This window comes from Eurypyga helias, unplaced genomic scaffold, assembly GCF_000690775.1.
Source record: "Eurypyga helias isolate BGI_N326 unplaced genomic scaffold, ASM69077v1 scaffold715, whole genome shotgun sequence".
Taxonomy (NCBI): Eukaryota; Metazoa; Chordata; class Aves; order Eurypygiformes; family Eurypygidae; genus Eurypyga; species Eurypyga helias.
In genome coordinates, this window is record NW_010251826.1 from 16684 (window position 1) to 33278 (window position 16595).

The window sequence follows — 16595 nt, forward strand, 5'->3', positions numbered from 1 at the left end:
GGTGTGGAACTAGGTGGTCTTTAAGGTCCCTTCCAACCCAAACCGTTCTGTGATCCTATAAAAGTTCCCTGGAAAAGAGCAGTGTATTTAATATAAGCCAATAGAGATTTTTAATGTATGGACTTCCTTAAGCACTAATCAAATGTTCTTGGTTGAGCTTATATCGCTGGGTATACCGAGTGCAACCTGCACCATCGGGGTACCCAGAGAGTCACCGCAGCCAGCGCTCCCATTCCAGTTTTGTGGGTGTGATATACTCAGATTTTGGGCAAAGCATCGACAGGAGCCTTGCCCTCAGCTTCAACAGGGAGGCAGCTTTCCATCACCCTCACTAAGCACAATTTAAAAACTGCTAAAATCTGGGCGCTGAGCAGGACATGAGCCCAACTCCCCAGGCCACCAGCAGCCAGTGAGCAAAGCATAAACACCGTTCACTCGAGCATCACGGCAGAGAAAGTCCCCTGAACGACAGCCCTGGTTACTCAATTTTACTATCCTGGAGAAGGATGGGCACTGCCACCCTCCCCAGAAAACCTTCAGAGCTGCAATGTCACCAGCTTGGCCAGGAACTCACTGCCTTCTTCATGCAACCTTAACTCTGCCCTCTTCTTTTTATAAGAAAAGAAAATTAATACTGATCTACATATACCTTCAACCTATGAATTAGAAGTGAAACACCCATTTCCCAGCCCTTCTCCAGGAATTCTCTTGAAGTAAAGAACTGCAGACCTCAATATTTATCTTTAGAGGCTGTACACTGTAAAAGCTTTGACATTATGAGCCAAATCAACTCAATTTCAAACCAAGCGTTCCTTCTTAAACATACTCGTTTCCAATAAACTGTTTCACAACCAAACATTGCGAGTGTAATAGCAAATAATGATGCCCGTGGAACAATGGGATCTTTTATACAGTCCAATATATTTGGCATGCGGCAAACATCTACTGGGAATTTATTCACTGAGGCTACGCTGGCAGCATACTACAAAGCAGCAGTCTTATTTTACTTGTGGCAAAAGTGCATTCGTGTTGCAGTTATTAAATTATTCCACAGCTATGTGTGTCATTTTCAAAGATCTAGGAACAGTTTAATATTTTTTAATTTCTAAATTACAGTAGAACATATAAATTACTATTTTACAGTTCTGGAGAGAACTTTGAGTTTCTCACCTTATACTAAATAAGCACTAATTCCATCTCCCTCGCTCCTTCATTTGGGTACAAAAACAGCAAGCAAAAATCTCTCTTTAATGGAAACCTTACACCATCTTCCAAAACTTATTACAGCTGCCTTCAGTATAAAATGAAACCTTAGAGAATGTTTTTTAGAAGTCAGTAGGCCTCATGTTTCATTCCTCCACATCAGGGTTTGATTTCCTTTGTGACCTTATTCTCTGCCCTTAAACAAACCAGAGAATGAGGCCTGAAACATCTTGGAAAAGTTCCTACTATGCCAGCATCAACACCCGAAATGTGTTTAGTTTACCCCGATAGCCATCGATGATTTAATCTTTTATTGATGACCGTCAAACATTTCCTCTGCAGAAAGAGAGGAGGCAAAGAAAAAAGAAAAGTTCTCACATTCTTGGTCCCAAATTCCTTTAAAATAATTAAAATAAAGTGTGTGCATATGTATAGGCAAGACATTTGTTAAATTTCTTCTCTACAGGCAGAAGTGTTAAAACCAAACTTTAGCTGCCCCCCGACGAATGGAGCAATGATTAGTGTTCATCAACTCCCCCACTTGAGCAGAAGGGAGTATTCCTGTGCCCACACAGGCAAACAGCACAGAACAACATAACCATCATGATGCAAATTCAGCAGGGTTTCGTGACAATCCTGGAGTCCGATACCCCAGTACACACACTGTACTGGGGGGAACTAAATATGGAGAATCTTCCACTAACTACAAATGACCACGTAGAATTCTGTGCGGTATTATTTCTTGGAAATAGTAATTCAAGGCTGTTGCCCTGTCTTTGATATTTCTCTGCAAACCACACACACCTAAGGACTCTGATTAAGCACAGGTACTGTCAAAACCGCATTCATCAATCTCACATCACTATTTAGCGCTTAAAATACAAGCCTTACATTTGTACGCAGGTAACATCACTCAAGGAACTGGCTACAGTAATACCAGATGGGGATCATGATTTCTTTTTTTACTGAAGACTAGCACAAGAGTCAAAAGTTGCCTTAAAAAAAAAAAACAAACCCACACAAAAAGCTCTTGAAAGGCTGGTTGCTGTGGTTTAGGCTCAACCGGCAGCTAAGCCCCACGCAGCCACTCATTCGCTCCTCCCCAGGTTGGATGGGTAAGAAAATTGGAAAAAACTCTCATGGGTTGAGATAGAAACAGTTTAATAGGACGGCAAAGAAAGAAGAAATAATAATAATACTACTGATAAAGGAATATACAAAAAGAAGTGATGCACAACGTAACAACTGCTCACTAGCCAGTGATCCATAGCCCATCCCTGAGCAGCGATTCCCAACTATGGACAACTCCAGTTTTATATAGCGGGCATGACATTACATGGTATGGAATATCCCTTTGGCCACTCTGGGTCAGCTGTGTCCCTTCCCAGCTACATCCCTTCCCAGCTTCTTGTGCGCCTCCTCGCTGGCAAAGCATGGGAAGCTGAAAAGCCCTTTGACTTAGTACAAGCACTGCAACTACTTAGCAACAACTAAAAACATCGGTTTGTTATCAACATTATTCTCCTACTAAATCCAAAACACAGCACTATACCAGCTATTAGGAAGAAAATTAACCTTATTCCAGCCAAAATGAGGACACCGGCGAAACTAATTTTATTATCTGCTTTGCATAACCTTATTATAATAATGAGGATCATCGCTTAACTATAGTGACCATAATCATAATCATATCTCTAGCTGTTTAACTCAGACAAACAGTATTTTCACATAAAACAAGTTGGCACCCAAGCTTATAGCTATGTAGCCCAGTTGATTTCAATATTTCTCTTGGTCATTAATATTGAATTGAATCAGAACCTCAAGAAATTAAACTTTGCTACTTGACCACAGCAATTTTAGTGTTTCTTTCTCACTGATAACATGTTTCAAAACCAAATCAACAGCATTTATTGTAATACAGAAAATCACCCCATAGAGTAGCTGTCTTCAATCATAGTGAATACTAGGTCATAAAGACCATAAACAGTAGATATTAATTTTATCACCATAAATATTAGTTACTTAGTGAACTACGTACAGATCTACAAGGTTTTTCAGATATGGCCTGCTTTCTTAAACGGACCTTCCTGGTTCAACTGATACACAATAGATATTTAATACTGAATGTAATGGATGTTTAAAAATGTTAAAAGTTTCAAAAATTCTGTACACTCATCTGAAAGTTATTGAGCCAAATAACCACCAGTTTGCTTTCTGCAATTTGCAGCTGAGATTAAAAAACCACAACAACATCCCCATTTGAGAGGTCAATTATTTACAAAAGGTAGAGCAAAAACAATTGCTCACATGAGGAATATCATATTCAAGGCTACAAGCATCTAAACTTTACACCACCATAAAAGTGCCCAGAGCTTGAGCTGGGCAGAATTCTGTTCAGAATTCTGCTTATCTATACACAAACAGACTTGTTATCTGAAAAGACAATTGACAAAGAGACCTGCCCAATGGCTCAGAAAAAGCTGTCATTTATCCTGTTAATGTTAAAACTTCAGAAAACCTTCCCCCGTAGAGAGAAAACTGCAAAGAATCCAAGAAAGCTTGACAATTCCAAGTTTTTAGAAAACTGGCATAAGGGAGGGAGCTGCCCAGGAAGCTCCCAGCCCTCCAGGACACTGGAGACAGACGGGAAGCCATCCTGCCCTACATGATAGAGAAATGACTGGAAGGACTATCCTGGAAATGAACACTGGAGCCCACACACTTCACAAGGGGATCCTGAGAATTAGGTCTTTAAGAAATTTAAGTCTCTGGACAGGTGGTTCCTGCAGAAGGACCTCATCTCTCTCCCATCCTGGGCTTTATCTCCTCCAATTTTTTTTGCTGACCAGCTGCAGCCAACACAGAGGGAAGTGAGAGAGAAGACAAGAAAGTCATGATGCAAACGCATGAGATGAAGATGTTGCAGTACGGACACGGGTCATAGGGGCCAAAAAACAAGTTTCACAGCCAACAGAGAACATAAAATCCGATCCCACGACTCTGGTCCTAGGGCAGGGGGTGCAGGGATGGAAAAACGGTGGGAAGAGAGGCTGCTGGAGGGAAGATGTAGGGCAGGACTGGCTGCTGCCAGAGGCCGAAGCAGAGCGCATTGTGACTGGAAGAGTGGCTCTGCCGCTACTGGAGTGCCTTGGCAGGGAGAGGAGACAATAACCCCGGAAGGGGTGAGCTCTGGGGCCCATCCGGAGGCCAAGTCTCCTTAGCAACCTGGCTGTGCCAGGAGCCGTGAAGAGCTCTGGTAATTGTCTATCCAAGCCTCCTTGCCACCCTAGCACAGACAGTTCAGGACCTTTTATAGGAGCTAAAAGCCAGAACCAAGGCCCACTGAAGTCAGGGGAAAAACTCACATGGAATTCAATGGGCTTTGGATAAGGCAACTGATTCATTTAAGAAAAAAAAAAGAAAAAAAGAAAACTACTCTTATTTTGTCCTGTTGAATGTGCTTGTTTCCTCTCCTTGCAAATGTGTGATTCAAGTGCAGGCTAGGAAAGTAAAAGCTGAATAGTAAATTCAAGACCAAACATGAGTTCTGGGGACAACAGAGAGATCCTCAATTAAAGGGGGGAAGGGAGAGGGAGAAACAACTTACCTAATTCTTTTCCACCATTTTAATTAGACACGTTTATTAGTGTTCAATACCAGTTTTGAAAAGTTACTGACTCCTAATGAGTCATCTTGATGGCTGCCACTGTGAAGTTACAGAGGGCTCCCTCAAATGACGCATCTCGGTGCACCAGTAACTTTTCTGGACCGATAGCCCCTCGTAGACATTTTGTGTATTCAGTTAGCACCAAATAAAAAATGAAGCAGTTCCAGCTGCTTAACTGAAAACACAGGTCTGCCATGCCCTCTTCTTCACTTGCTCTGGTCAGCACAGCATGTTCAGCTCTAGTTGCTTATTCTGCCTGAGTCCAAGCTCGGGAAGTCTTCAGCAGCAGTCTGGACCCTATTCAGTGAAAACCACCTTCTTTCTAATTGTGCAACATCTGTTGATTTGGAAAATGCTAATTATCCTGTAAATTACGGGTCTCAAAAGCATCCTGCAGTGTTTTAGGACAGACTGTAATCACAGCCTCTTGCCTTGGCTTTGGCTTAGCATCTCAAACTTGCAAGATTGACTCTTCAGCCTTAAAGAAAAATTAATCACAGACTTTTCATCATACACTTGGACTGAAATATTTCTCCCCCGTGCTTCATCTTCACCTGGTACGCAGCACTCTCCTACCATTTCCACTGAGCCATGTACCTAACACAAGAGGTCCCCGAAGGCCACGGAGCTCAGGGAGAAGCACTGCTGATGGGGGAATGTGTTGATATGTGGCTCTGTCCCCAAATTAACTGTGTCCTCTCCTATCCAACATCACGTGTGGGGATTTCCTTGGCAGGTGCTTTACAGACAGATGCACATCTGCCCAACATATCCTTCATGCCACCAAATGAGTGGTGTCGCCCATCTGTGGGACACCCAGAGCCCCCTCCTCATGCCTTCTTCCATGGGTAAACCCATGGGATTACCAAAACTGCTCCAACAGAAAAAGGTTATATGCCAGCTTCTCAGGTGCCTTAACTGCTGCCTGGAGTTGACAGGAAGGTGAAACCTCTTAGGTACAGCTCCAGCTTCCCACAGGGCCAGTGCACCCCGCGCCACCTTGGAGCTGAAACAGTCGTTTCCTCTCAGAAGTGGCACTGGCGACCATTTCAGCCACAACCTGAGGGAACAACTCTCTCTACCTGTGCAAGTCACTGTGTCTACACTCAATTTTTGGTGTCCCTGCTGAGACTGTACACACAGATACTATTATTGCTGGCTCTGATAACGTTTTTTAGTGCTGTGGATACCTACTATTGGATGAAGGCATTTGCTAAATGGGCCAGCCACAGGATATAGGTCTCTGATCATTACCCATTTGGGCTAAATAGCAACCAGTAAGAGACAGATTAAATGTTTATCTATCTCTCACTGTTCAGTGACTGAAGACCTTTCAAGTTTCTATCCTGCTCTAGCTGATAGCAAAGTAAGCAGCTTGGAAGGAGCGACACAAAGATTATTGTCCTTCATCAAAGATGCCACCTACACAAGCTTCAAGTCCAGCCTCAGTTCACAGGCACTCAGAGGCTGGATTAATTATTGCTCTCTGAATTGGATAGCTCTCTTGAGGAGAGTTCCAGGAACAGCCAAGGGATGAGGAATTGCAACTCAAACTTCTCTAGAAATCCAGCATTATCCAGGTTCATACAAACGATCCAATTTGAAACTACACTTGCTCTCCATAGCCCTAGGTGGAGTAGCATAGGAGGGGTCCAACCAAACAGATGTTGGAGTCCCCACAGGAATTTCCTCCTTCAAGGTAGCTTTCTACACATGGGCCAAGCCAAACCTTTGCCTCCTTTCTCCAGCAATAAGCAATTGCTTGTGGGGGCCTGTGCTCTATGAACTGCTGGAAGGAAAACACTGCTAATGCCACAATTTGCTCCATGGCGTGGAGGAGTAAGGTTGAGTGCTGGTGGCTCTTTCAAAAGATCAGAAACAACTGAGCAGGTGTAGGCAAAATGCGTCAACTAATTAATGTCATACACTGTACGTATCTGTGCCAGGAGCTGGGCAGCTTCCACCAGCTGCACGTCAGTTTGGTTTCCTTTCTGCAAAATATGAAGCTCTGCATGTTGTTTACAGCCAATTCAGAACTGCTGCTCAACTGTCATGTTCCATTTACATGTACACACATACACACACCCCTCAAATCATCGATTCCTAGGTAATTTATGCATGCCAACGTAGCATCCACAACAAGTTAGGGACAATGCTCTCTTTCCAAACTCTGCAGAATCAGAAAATCTTTTAAGGCTACAAGGAATAACAGATCAATGTCATTAAAGACTAAGAGATAAAGACCATCCCTGGCAAGAACACTTGATAAAGAACAGGAGCCTTTCAGGCAGACTAGCAGAACAGCTTATGGATCAGACCAGCATGGCCAATGGTACAAATGGTGGCATCTTTTATCAGTGGGCATTAGCCAACAAATGTCTGTACTATTCAATGTTTCTGTACAGCAGGAGCACTTCCTGTTGGCCCAATGCTACTTGAAGAAGTCATCTCTGCAGCCAAGAGCTCAAAGGGCTATCGCTGGAGCTACTGACCCTCACAAATGAACCTGGGGAGGACCCAGCAGCACAATGATCTGCTCGTGCAGATGCGAGTGAGGGACTAACCTCCATAACCACTACCTAAACTCCCTCTGTCCTCAATTTAAGAGTATTTTATATAAACTTGAGGCATTTCTTTCTGCTGCTGTGCCACACGCTTCATCATTGCTAACTACTGGACCCAAACATCCATCTCTGCTTTGGTTTATGGACCAGTGTCCGCAATCAGCATGAAGTGAGACAGCAGAGACACCAGACTTCATCTATTCCCTGCTGTGACTGAAAACCCTCTCATAAAAGTAAATATTTTAATACTGACTATTAAAGAATGTCAGTTTTAAGGGTTAAAACGTCATCACAGACACCAGAATCAGGCAGCCTCCTACCCACAGCAAAGCTTTTGCCACTTCATCCAACTTCCTCGTGCCAACTGAGCCCTCCTACTCATCCAGGCCAGCCGCATAAAAGGTAGTGCCTTTTTAAAATCTTTACAGAAACAAATCAGGTGTATTCAAACTCTTTGTCCTTGGCTTCACCACCTTCACCTCCAACTTGAAGTACCGGCAGTTTCTCCAGCAAGCAAAGCTCCCACTGATGTCATCCCATCTGTCTCTTTGGATAGCTCTACCGCGTAGCTTCAGCTTGCTGTCCTATGTGCGTTTTAGCTAAGATCCATCCTCGCATAACACTTGCACAGCATAAATTCATCTGCACAGCTTTTCCTCCTATGGCAGCAAGCCGGGGAATAGAAAGCAAGCAAGACTGGCTTATTTGGCTTGATACAAAGCCTATTGATGTCTGTGATTTTTACTTTTTGTTCTGTTTTCACTATCAGAACTAATTAAAAGCTATCCTTTGTCCTTAAAGCAAAGCCCTGTTGTCAGGCTGATGCATTATGAGTTTCATCATGGAGTAGAAAAAGTCATAGCTCTCATACAACCCTAATCTTGGAGCTCAGTATCCCTCACACAGTGCATGCATAAGAAAAAGCTTCATATATGTCTGAACAAAGCAAGGAGAGGCCTTATTTTGACATGAAGAAACATGGGAAACAGAACAATGAGCAGCTGAAATTTTCATTGAATTCTTTTCAGTGTACCCTAAAAGAAAAAGGCTACAAGAGACTATGAAAAACAACTTGTGACTTGTCACAGACAAGTGGTAAAATTTTATTGCTCTGGACGCTTACAGAGACTGCATTAATTTTTACACACAGATATCATCCTTTGTACTGCGCACAGCTCCCAGCACTCAGCTGCTTTATAATAACCGGAGACAATGCTGGGGTCCAGCATCGTTGGACGGGGCTCTCCAGTGGCCTCTGCCAAAGGTTTACCATATGCCTGGCAACAAGCATCTCTCCCACGGGGATGATGTCCTCCCCCAGCTGCAGCGGGTTTAACTCACCAGTGCACCCAGAGATGCCATAAAGCACACAGTGAAACTTGTTACTGCTGTTGTTATTGTGACCTGACTGCATATTTTTCACTCTCCAAATTTCCTTTCCTGAAGACAGCTCTGCCTTCAAAGTAAAGTGGAAAAGATTATGTAAACCTTTAAAAGCCCTCTTGCATTTCTACACACTTCTTCCCCTCTTCTTACACAGCACACTTGCTCTACTGAGGCACGCAGGTGTGAAATTGTCTGAAGGACCAATCATACATGTGCACAGCCCCAAGACACGTCTACACTGGACCTCATGCAGCCTTTGGGCCTGCCTCCCCCAGTGATGAGGTTTGCCATCATGTGGTTCCATGTCCCTCCATCAGGATCACACTCATTTCTGCAACACAGAATCCATAACCTGTTCTAAACACTGGACCTGATGCTGAAGATGACTGCTCTTGGGAAAACCCTGATTATACACATTTATCATCGTATTTCAAGTAGCTCAGGTAAATCCAGGTAAAGATGCAACCTGGATTCATAAAGATTCTTGCAAGCTCTTAAGCTTGCCATGCTTGAATGCAAACCTTGTGCTGCAAAACAAGAAAGTTTGTCTGTTATTTTCTGCAGATCTTGACCTTTCTTCTGTATCCATATTTTCTTGCCTTTGAGCATACATATCCAAATGGCCCGCATCCTCCGAAGCAGAGACCACCCTCGCCAGCCTCTGGCTGAGCAACAGGTGACAGAACTGCTTTCTGAGAAAATTTCACTGAAAAGTCATTTGTCAGAATATTCATTGAAATATAGACATAGGTGGGTTTTGCAAACACTCTAGATCATGTAGGAGCACAGGTATCAAAGGAAATGTATATTTGAAACCAACTGCTGAAAGGAAATGTTGCTCAGTGACGCATATAATCCAATCCAATAGCAGAAACCGTGCTGCAGACATGAACACTAACCAACACAGGTATATTCACTTGTAAAGGTGGAATAGAACTTATGGACAGCTTCCGAGAGAAGCTGTGGATGCCCCATCCCTGGAAGTGTCCAAGGCCAGGCTGGATGAGGCTTGGAGCAACCTGGTCTAGTGGAAGGTGCCCCTGCCCATGGCAGGGGGGTTGGAACTAGATGGTCTTTAAGGGCCCTTCCAACCCAAACCATTCAGTGATTCTATGATTTTGATCATCTAATTTGTGAGGGTGATTAAAATTCCCTAAAATACATATATAGTTCAGACTTTCACAAGCGTCTTGTAAAAAATGTTAAAAACTAATTTTATTCCAACTAATGTACTGTCACATACATACACTGAGTTCTTCACTCAGCTCAAGTTCTGACAGTATGTGTTTTTCTTTCATGAACAGTCAAAAATTTCAGCATACTCATGCAACCTTTTAAAGAGAAATCTGAAAAAATATTGTTTTATATTTACAGAGCAGTTCGATACTCAAAAGTGCTTACCAAACTATGATTTTTAATATGGCTTTTAAGTTATAATTAAATTAGATTTCACTTTATTTTTATGTTTAAATGAAGCAACTGCTGTTGAAGCTGCACCACGGGAACGCTCATAATCCAAAGATGACCTAATGACTTCAAATCCTGAAAATCTGTAAAACACGGCCACCTCTGGATTTCCACTCACGCAGTGGTTTGCAGAGCAGCAAGAGGATACCAACACAAACGTTGTAAGTGCAACCTTTTCTCTAATAGCCACAGAATGTCACATTGTATGGATTTGTCCCCACTTTGGTACTGCCAGATCTCTCATCTCCTTACCTATCTCACTCTGGTATCCGTCTCTCAAGGTATTTTCCTCTCCTGTGCTGTAAACCCCTGGGAAGAGCCCCCACAGCCTTTCACTCTTGTATCTTCCCAGGGCCATCACCCCCAGCCTCGGCTCATTGCAGTAACGCACAACCCCGATGTCTATTGCTGAGGGTCATCTCCATCCACTTCCACCTCTGCTACAGGTCCTTTAATCCTAGTTTAATCCCAAAAACACCAGCGTGGTGGTCTCACTTAGGATTCATCTCACCCACCACAGGCAGCTATTCCATTGCAGCCACAGGACTGTCCCATCTCTGCGTTTCATCCCAATAATTTTTCCAATTTACTGCCAAATACACTGCCAATTCTGTTCCATAACAAAACTGTTGAGAAAAGACTGGCCTGGGTCAAAAAGCCGTTTGATTAGGCACAGACATGGCTTTTGACATGTGCCAATCACACATTTAACAAGGTAACAGTCTTGTTAGCATCTTCAGAGAACTGCAAATTCCTACTTGCAGTTCCACGAGTAGGATACTGCACGAATTAGAAGGCATGATTAAAAATGATAATGACAGAGCTGAAACAATATCCTGTTCATCATTCATCAAAAGACAGAGAAATACCTGCCTTGGGGCTGTAATAAGGCAGAAAGTGGGACAGGGAGACCAGTCCTCCCCCAGCAGACTCTGCAGGAAGCATTCCAAACATGACAAATTCACTGTTCACCCAGCAGATGAAGTAATGACACTAGTATTTGTCCATAAAATGTAATTTAGCCAGGCTACTCCAATGAAATCAGAAGCTCTACCGCTATAAAACTAGGGGGTTGGAATATTTTTACCTTATTAAGAAAAGGGGTAAAAAAAAAAATCCCATAAGCTTTCATTTTTCCCTTGGTCGAACATCACACTGCAGTCTTTGTTTTCAGGAGTGAACTGCACAGCCTCCAGCGCTAAACAATTTGCGTAATTTCTTCTCAGCTGCACACGCCTTGCCAAAAACTCAGTGCCAGGTGTAAAGTCCACACTCGGGCTTATCAGTACATTAAATTAAGTCTTCTCCCCTCTCAGCCTAACCAAACACCTGGGGGCAAGCATCAGCGTGGATTCCTTCATGCTTCCAGCCCCTGTCTCATCACGTCCCATGCCGCAAGCACTTGGGTGAAGACGTCAAGCCAAAGCTTGTCCATGTGAAGAGCCAGTCAACAACGACAAGCACACCTGCCAGCAATGCAAGTTTAGGCTTGGCTGCAATACCTACATTTAACTCCTGCCAGCCATGAGTGATGCAACGTGTTTAGTTGGTGTCAGCTCCTTTGTCGTATGTAACGCGAATCCTAAAAATAATTCTTTGGAAATTAATGAACGTACTATAGCTAAGTCAAACTAATTCTGAACTTTATTTTGACAAAACAAACCTTGGGAAAAAAAAAAAAAAACAACACAAAAAACAGTGCATGTTTTTATAAATTTGGGAATGATAAAATGGAAACATGTCTGTAAAAAAAAAAAACCAATACAGGCATCCGTGTCATGTTCGCAGCCAAAGACTCTGAAAGCACATGAAAATCCAAAAATAAAACTGACTAGAAACAAACAAAAGCAAGGTCTTCTGTCTAAACTAAGGGAAATATATAGACAGTGGAGTACCGATAGCAAAAAGTTGATTCCATTTTAATCAGATTTTTTTAAATAACATGCTGTAAAAACCAAGACTAAAATTCAACCTGAAGTCCTCTAAAACCTCCAAGAGTTAAGAATAAAAGTGTTTTTCTGCACATCCGTCAGTAAAGCCACTCATACGTGAGGTTTCTCGGGCACAAGTTTTAAGCTGAGAGTAATTTAAAATGCTTCCTGGATGAGAAGTTATTCTCACACTGTTTTCATATGAAAATAGGAATTTCTGTTAAGGGACAACTGTGTGGTACTCTGCCACCTCTGGAGCTCACTCCTCTGTAGCGAGAGCCAAAGGCATGGCTATTAGGTAAATTAGAAACTGGTCTAAGTACAGCTAAACTGGCTGCCAAAGAAATTTAAAATACATATATTTTTGACAAGTTATGCTCATTTTTACAATAAACAGCAGGGTCTTCTTACACATTCTTGGAAGATGTGTCGTGCTATGGCAGCTGCTTATAAACCCAGTAAATGAGGTAAGGTGCTAAATTTCATCTGAAACCAAACCATCTTTTGTTTCCCCAGGTGATGACATGAAATAGGACAGAAATAGCTACCTGCACTATGACTGTTCAAAGACTAACCTTTTTCTTTTTTTTTCCCCCGTTAAAATATAAATTCAATTAGTTACTTCCATGCTTAAACAGAACTGCTGCTGCTGAAATTATACTCTAGCGATAATTGCAATCCAAGAGTGATCTAATTATATACAAGTCTCAGTAGCTGTATTCCCACGTTGCTTCCTACAACCCGGATTCACTACAACTCATAAGTGAAAACCACATCGTTTTCATTCATTCTCCCTTAAGACTACATGACTTTATATATGTTTAATGAGAATGGAGTTAGTCTATTAGTAAGCTTACTATAAAAATGTGAGTTTCTACCTAACAAAAGAATAAAAAGGCACTTCAGCTGCATGTAAAAAAACAGCTGATGGGCTAAACTGTACATGGGAAAGAACATTCTTTTAATTAAGGTACTGGATTAGGATTCAAGGACCAGCTTTACTTTTTGGCTCTGCCACCAGCTTCCTGTGTGACCCAGGGCAAGAAACTTCATCGCTCCACAGCTCAGTCTTTCATCTATAAAAGGGACAGTGACATTTCCTTCTGCCAACCTTCCCGTATTTCGGTTGTAAGCAATTACTGTGCGCTGGCACGTTGCCTTGGACAATAAGCATCCGATACTAATTGAAGCCTTTGGGTAGTAGTCCAATAAAAAGCTAAAATTCACTTGTTTCCCACTCACAGGGTCCTCACAGAGCTGTGTATTGCCACCTGGAAGTGTTCAAGGACAGGTTGGATCAACCTGGTCGAGTGGAAGGTCTCCCTGCCCATGGCAGGGGGGTTGGAACTACATGGTCTTTGAGGTCCCTTCAATCCAAACCCTTCTATGGTGTGCCACTAACACATTTGTATCCCCGAGCCAAGCCCTGCAGCCTGCTTAAGTCCCTGTTTTGAAACAGAGTAGGAGGAGAGAGGAAGAGGCAGTCGATTGGGGTATCCCAAACATTTAAAGAACTTTGTCCAACACAGAATATCCCAGCCAACTCAACTGGACAAATCCCGGCTCACACTCTCAATGTGCACAAGTATCCTGTGCAATAGAGAGGCTGCCAACAACTTGCTGCTTTTTTCTTCAGTCTTTTCTACTCCCATTGTAAAAAATTCAGTGCAACCGTGTTGCCAGGTTTGTAAATCTGAATGAGACCATGTGAGCTGAGTTGACTATTTTAAGAGGGTTCTTGCAAGTAATTACAAGGTAGAAACGAGAACACTTCACACCTACATTCTGACTGAAAACTACTCAGCCCTGCTGGCTCCAGGCTTTTAATTGTCAAAAGAGTTCAAGGTTTGGAAAATTATTGGCATCAAGTAATACTGGATATTCCTAACTAGCATTGTGTCATTATTTGGCATGATTTTTGCTGGGATACCTCCCAAATGTGTGACATAATCAGAGGGTTCTCTACATTACACCATATAGTCAGATGCTCGTGTTAGTGGAATACGTTACCACGTTTAATACCATTTGCTATTATTTACACTTAATCAGCTCTGGAACCAGTTAAACCATATCGGAAAAGCAATTTCAGAGGCTTTCAACTGACAGTTTTCCACACACAACTTGACCTAAAATTACGACCTACGGTTTCTAAGATGCGGTCTACATACGCAATTGCTTCTAAACAAACATCCATAACTCTCCACAGCCCTGTGGGAACTGAAAATTCGTATGAAAACAGAAAAAGAAAAAAAAAAAAGGCACAAAATTAACTTCTGTAGAACTGTCTTAACTGGAAAAGCTGTCCAGAGTTTCTCCTTCTGGCCAGCCTTAATGTACCACCTCAGCAATTTTACACCCAACCTCCACAATTATTACAAGCCTCCAGCAACACAGAAATGTCTGGGCTCTCCAACATCAACCCCCTTTTCTGGTTGAAATCCCAGTGCAGTCTCTCTGGAGTGACTCACAGTAAATCCAACACAGCTATCTTGGGGTGTGCATTCCCATACATTTGTTTTCAAAGTAAACTAACAATTTCACCCTTTAACTCATGAAATTCAAGGGAGCAAAATGATTAAGGATGCAGAACTCCCAAGATGCAGACTAGGATTTGCAGAAATCACTTTTGGACTTCTGGTTTGTTATCTCACAGTATCCAAGTGTCAGAAATGGCTGAATAGTCGCCCAGGGAAAATCAGGGTCTCTTTGGGTGCCACCAGCTGAGTACCCTGCACCCCAAACCACTAGTTGCTTTTGAAAAACCTCATTATTTACTTTTCTACCTCTCTGTAGGAAAGGAATAGACATTTAAATAAATTACATAATCCTTATTACCATTCTATTCATTCATGCAGGTCACTATAATTTACTGCCAGGAAAAATAAACTTCTGCATAATATTCCTCAATGTAAGACATTCAAAAGGCTCACAGGGGGAGAGGAGGTGAGAGGGATTCTGACAAATATTTGCTCAAGTGACCGCATCATCCATGAACACATTTGCTAGAAAAAATATGGGTGAAGAAATTTATGGTCAACATGAAACATGCCAGATTGGGACTGGGGTGGCAACAAGGAAAAAGGAGCAGGGGACAGAGAAGGGGAATTTTTAACCAGTTTAGTTTCAGCAAGAAAAACTTCCAGTATTGCAAAAGTAACTTTTCTTTCCCGTGTAGCCTGTGAAACAGAACGGTTTTAAGCAAAAAAAAAAAAAAAAAAAAAAAGTTGAATGAATCTAGACTTACCAAAGAATTAAGGAACAAAATTCAAAACAACAAAACATCACCAAAAAAAACCTAAAACCCATCATCCCCTGAAATTCTTCCTGGGCCAGGCCCTGTAGGCCAAGCCTCATCCCTTGCAAGCCAGGCGAGCAGCCCAAGCCCTCCGGCGAGATGGTCAGCAGAGGACAGAGGCACACAGAGCACAATTCACTGCCATCTCTGGAGGCTGTTGCTGCTCCACCAGTCTCTGAGTTCACCTCAATAATACCCACAGCTCGCTCTACCGAGGACAACTAAATATTGCCAAGGCTATAAAAATCCTCACTGCTTTCAGTGTTGACTACCTAAACCCAAGTCTGGGTGAGTTGGGTAGACTGGCTTTGAAAACTTAAATGTATTGAGGCTGGTGTTAGGGCTTCAGTCTGATGGCATCCCTATCACAAAATCCTCCTCTGCTCCACAAAGGCTAGCCCCTCACTGGCGTTTTCATAGGGAATGTTTTCATTTCTTGTGGCCTGAGAAGCTGGCATTTGCTTGCTTCTGCATTTGGGGGTCAGGTTTAAGTGGTCCTAGACAAACTAAGACATGACTTCTAAAGACCATCCAAAATAGTGCAAGGGACACACTTTTATTCACATAAAAACACAATCAAGAAATAAGGAAATTAATGTTTTGACACTGTTTTGGTTATATAAATCCAAACCATAGCAAGACACTCCACAGAAATTGGCCTGTCAGTCACCAGCCAAAAAGAGCTTACAATAGTCCAATTCCTTTTTCCTTTCAATACTGACTGACCAAAAGTTTTATTCCCCCAGTTTGCGACACTCGCATCACCTCACAATCCTGGACAAAGCAAAGCCCATTCATGACATACTTCAGAAACTGCAGCTCAGACACCCAAAGGTGCTACCAGCAGGTCCTATTATCACCGCCAAACTGATTACTTTTGTACAGCAATGCCTTCAGAGTCAATAAAACTGCTCACACCCATCCAGGCTAATCAGAAAGGGTAGGGGTAAACAGAGCTGGTTCCTGAGATTTCAGGCCCTAATTTAACTAAGCACTTAAATAAATACATGTAAGCCTTATTAAAGTCAACAGGATTTTGGTATTACTAAGTTAACAGTACTAAGAATGTGCTTAATAGTCCT

At 42.4% G+C, this 16595-nt stretch overlaps 1 protein-coding gene across 1 annotated transcript in view; it reads right to left on the reverse strand.

Moving 5' to 3' along the window:
- LOC104509999 (fibroblast growth factor receptor 2-like) overlaps window positions 1–16595 on the reverse strand; it is a 66210-nt gene that overhangs the window by 14873 nt on the left and 34742 nt on the right.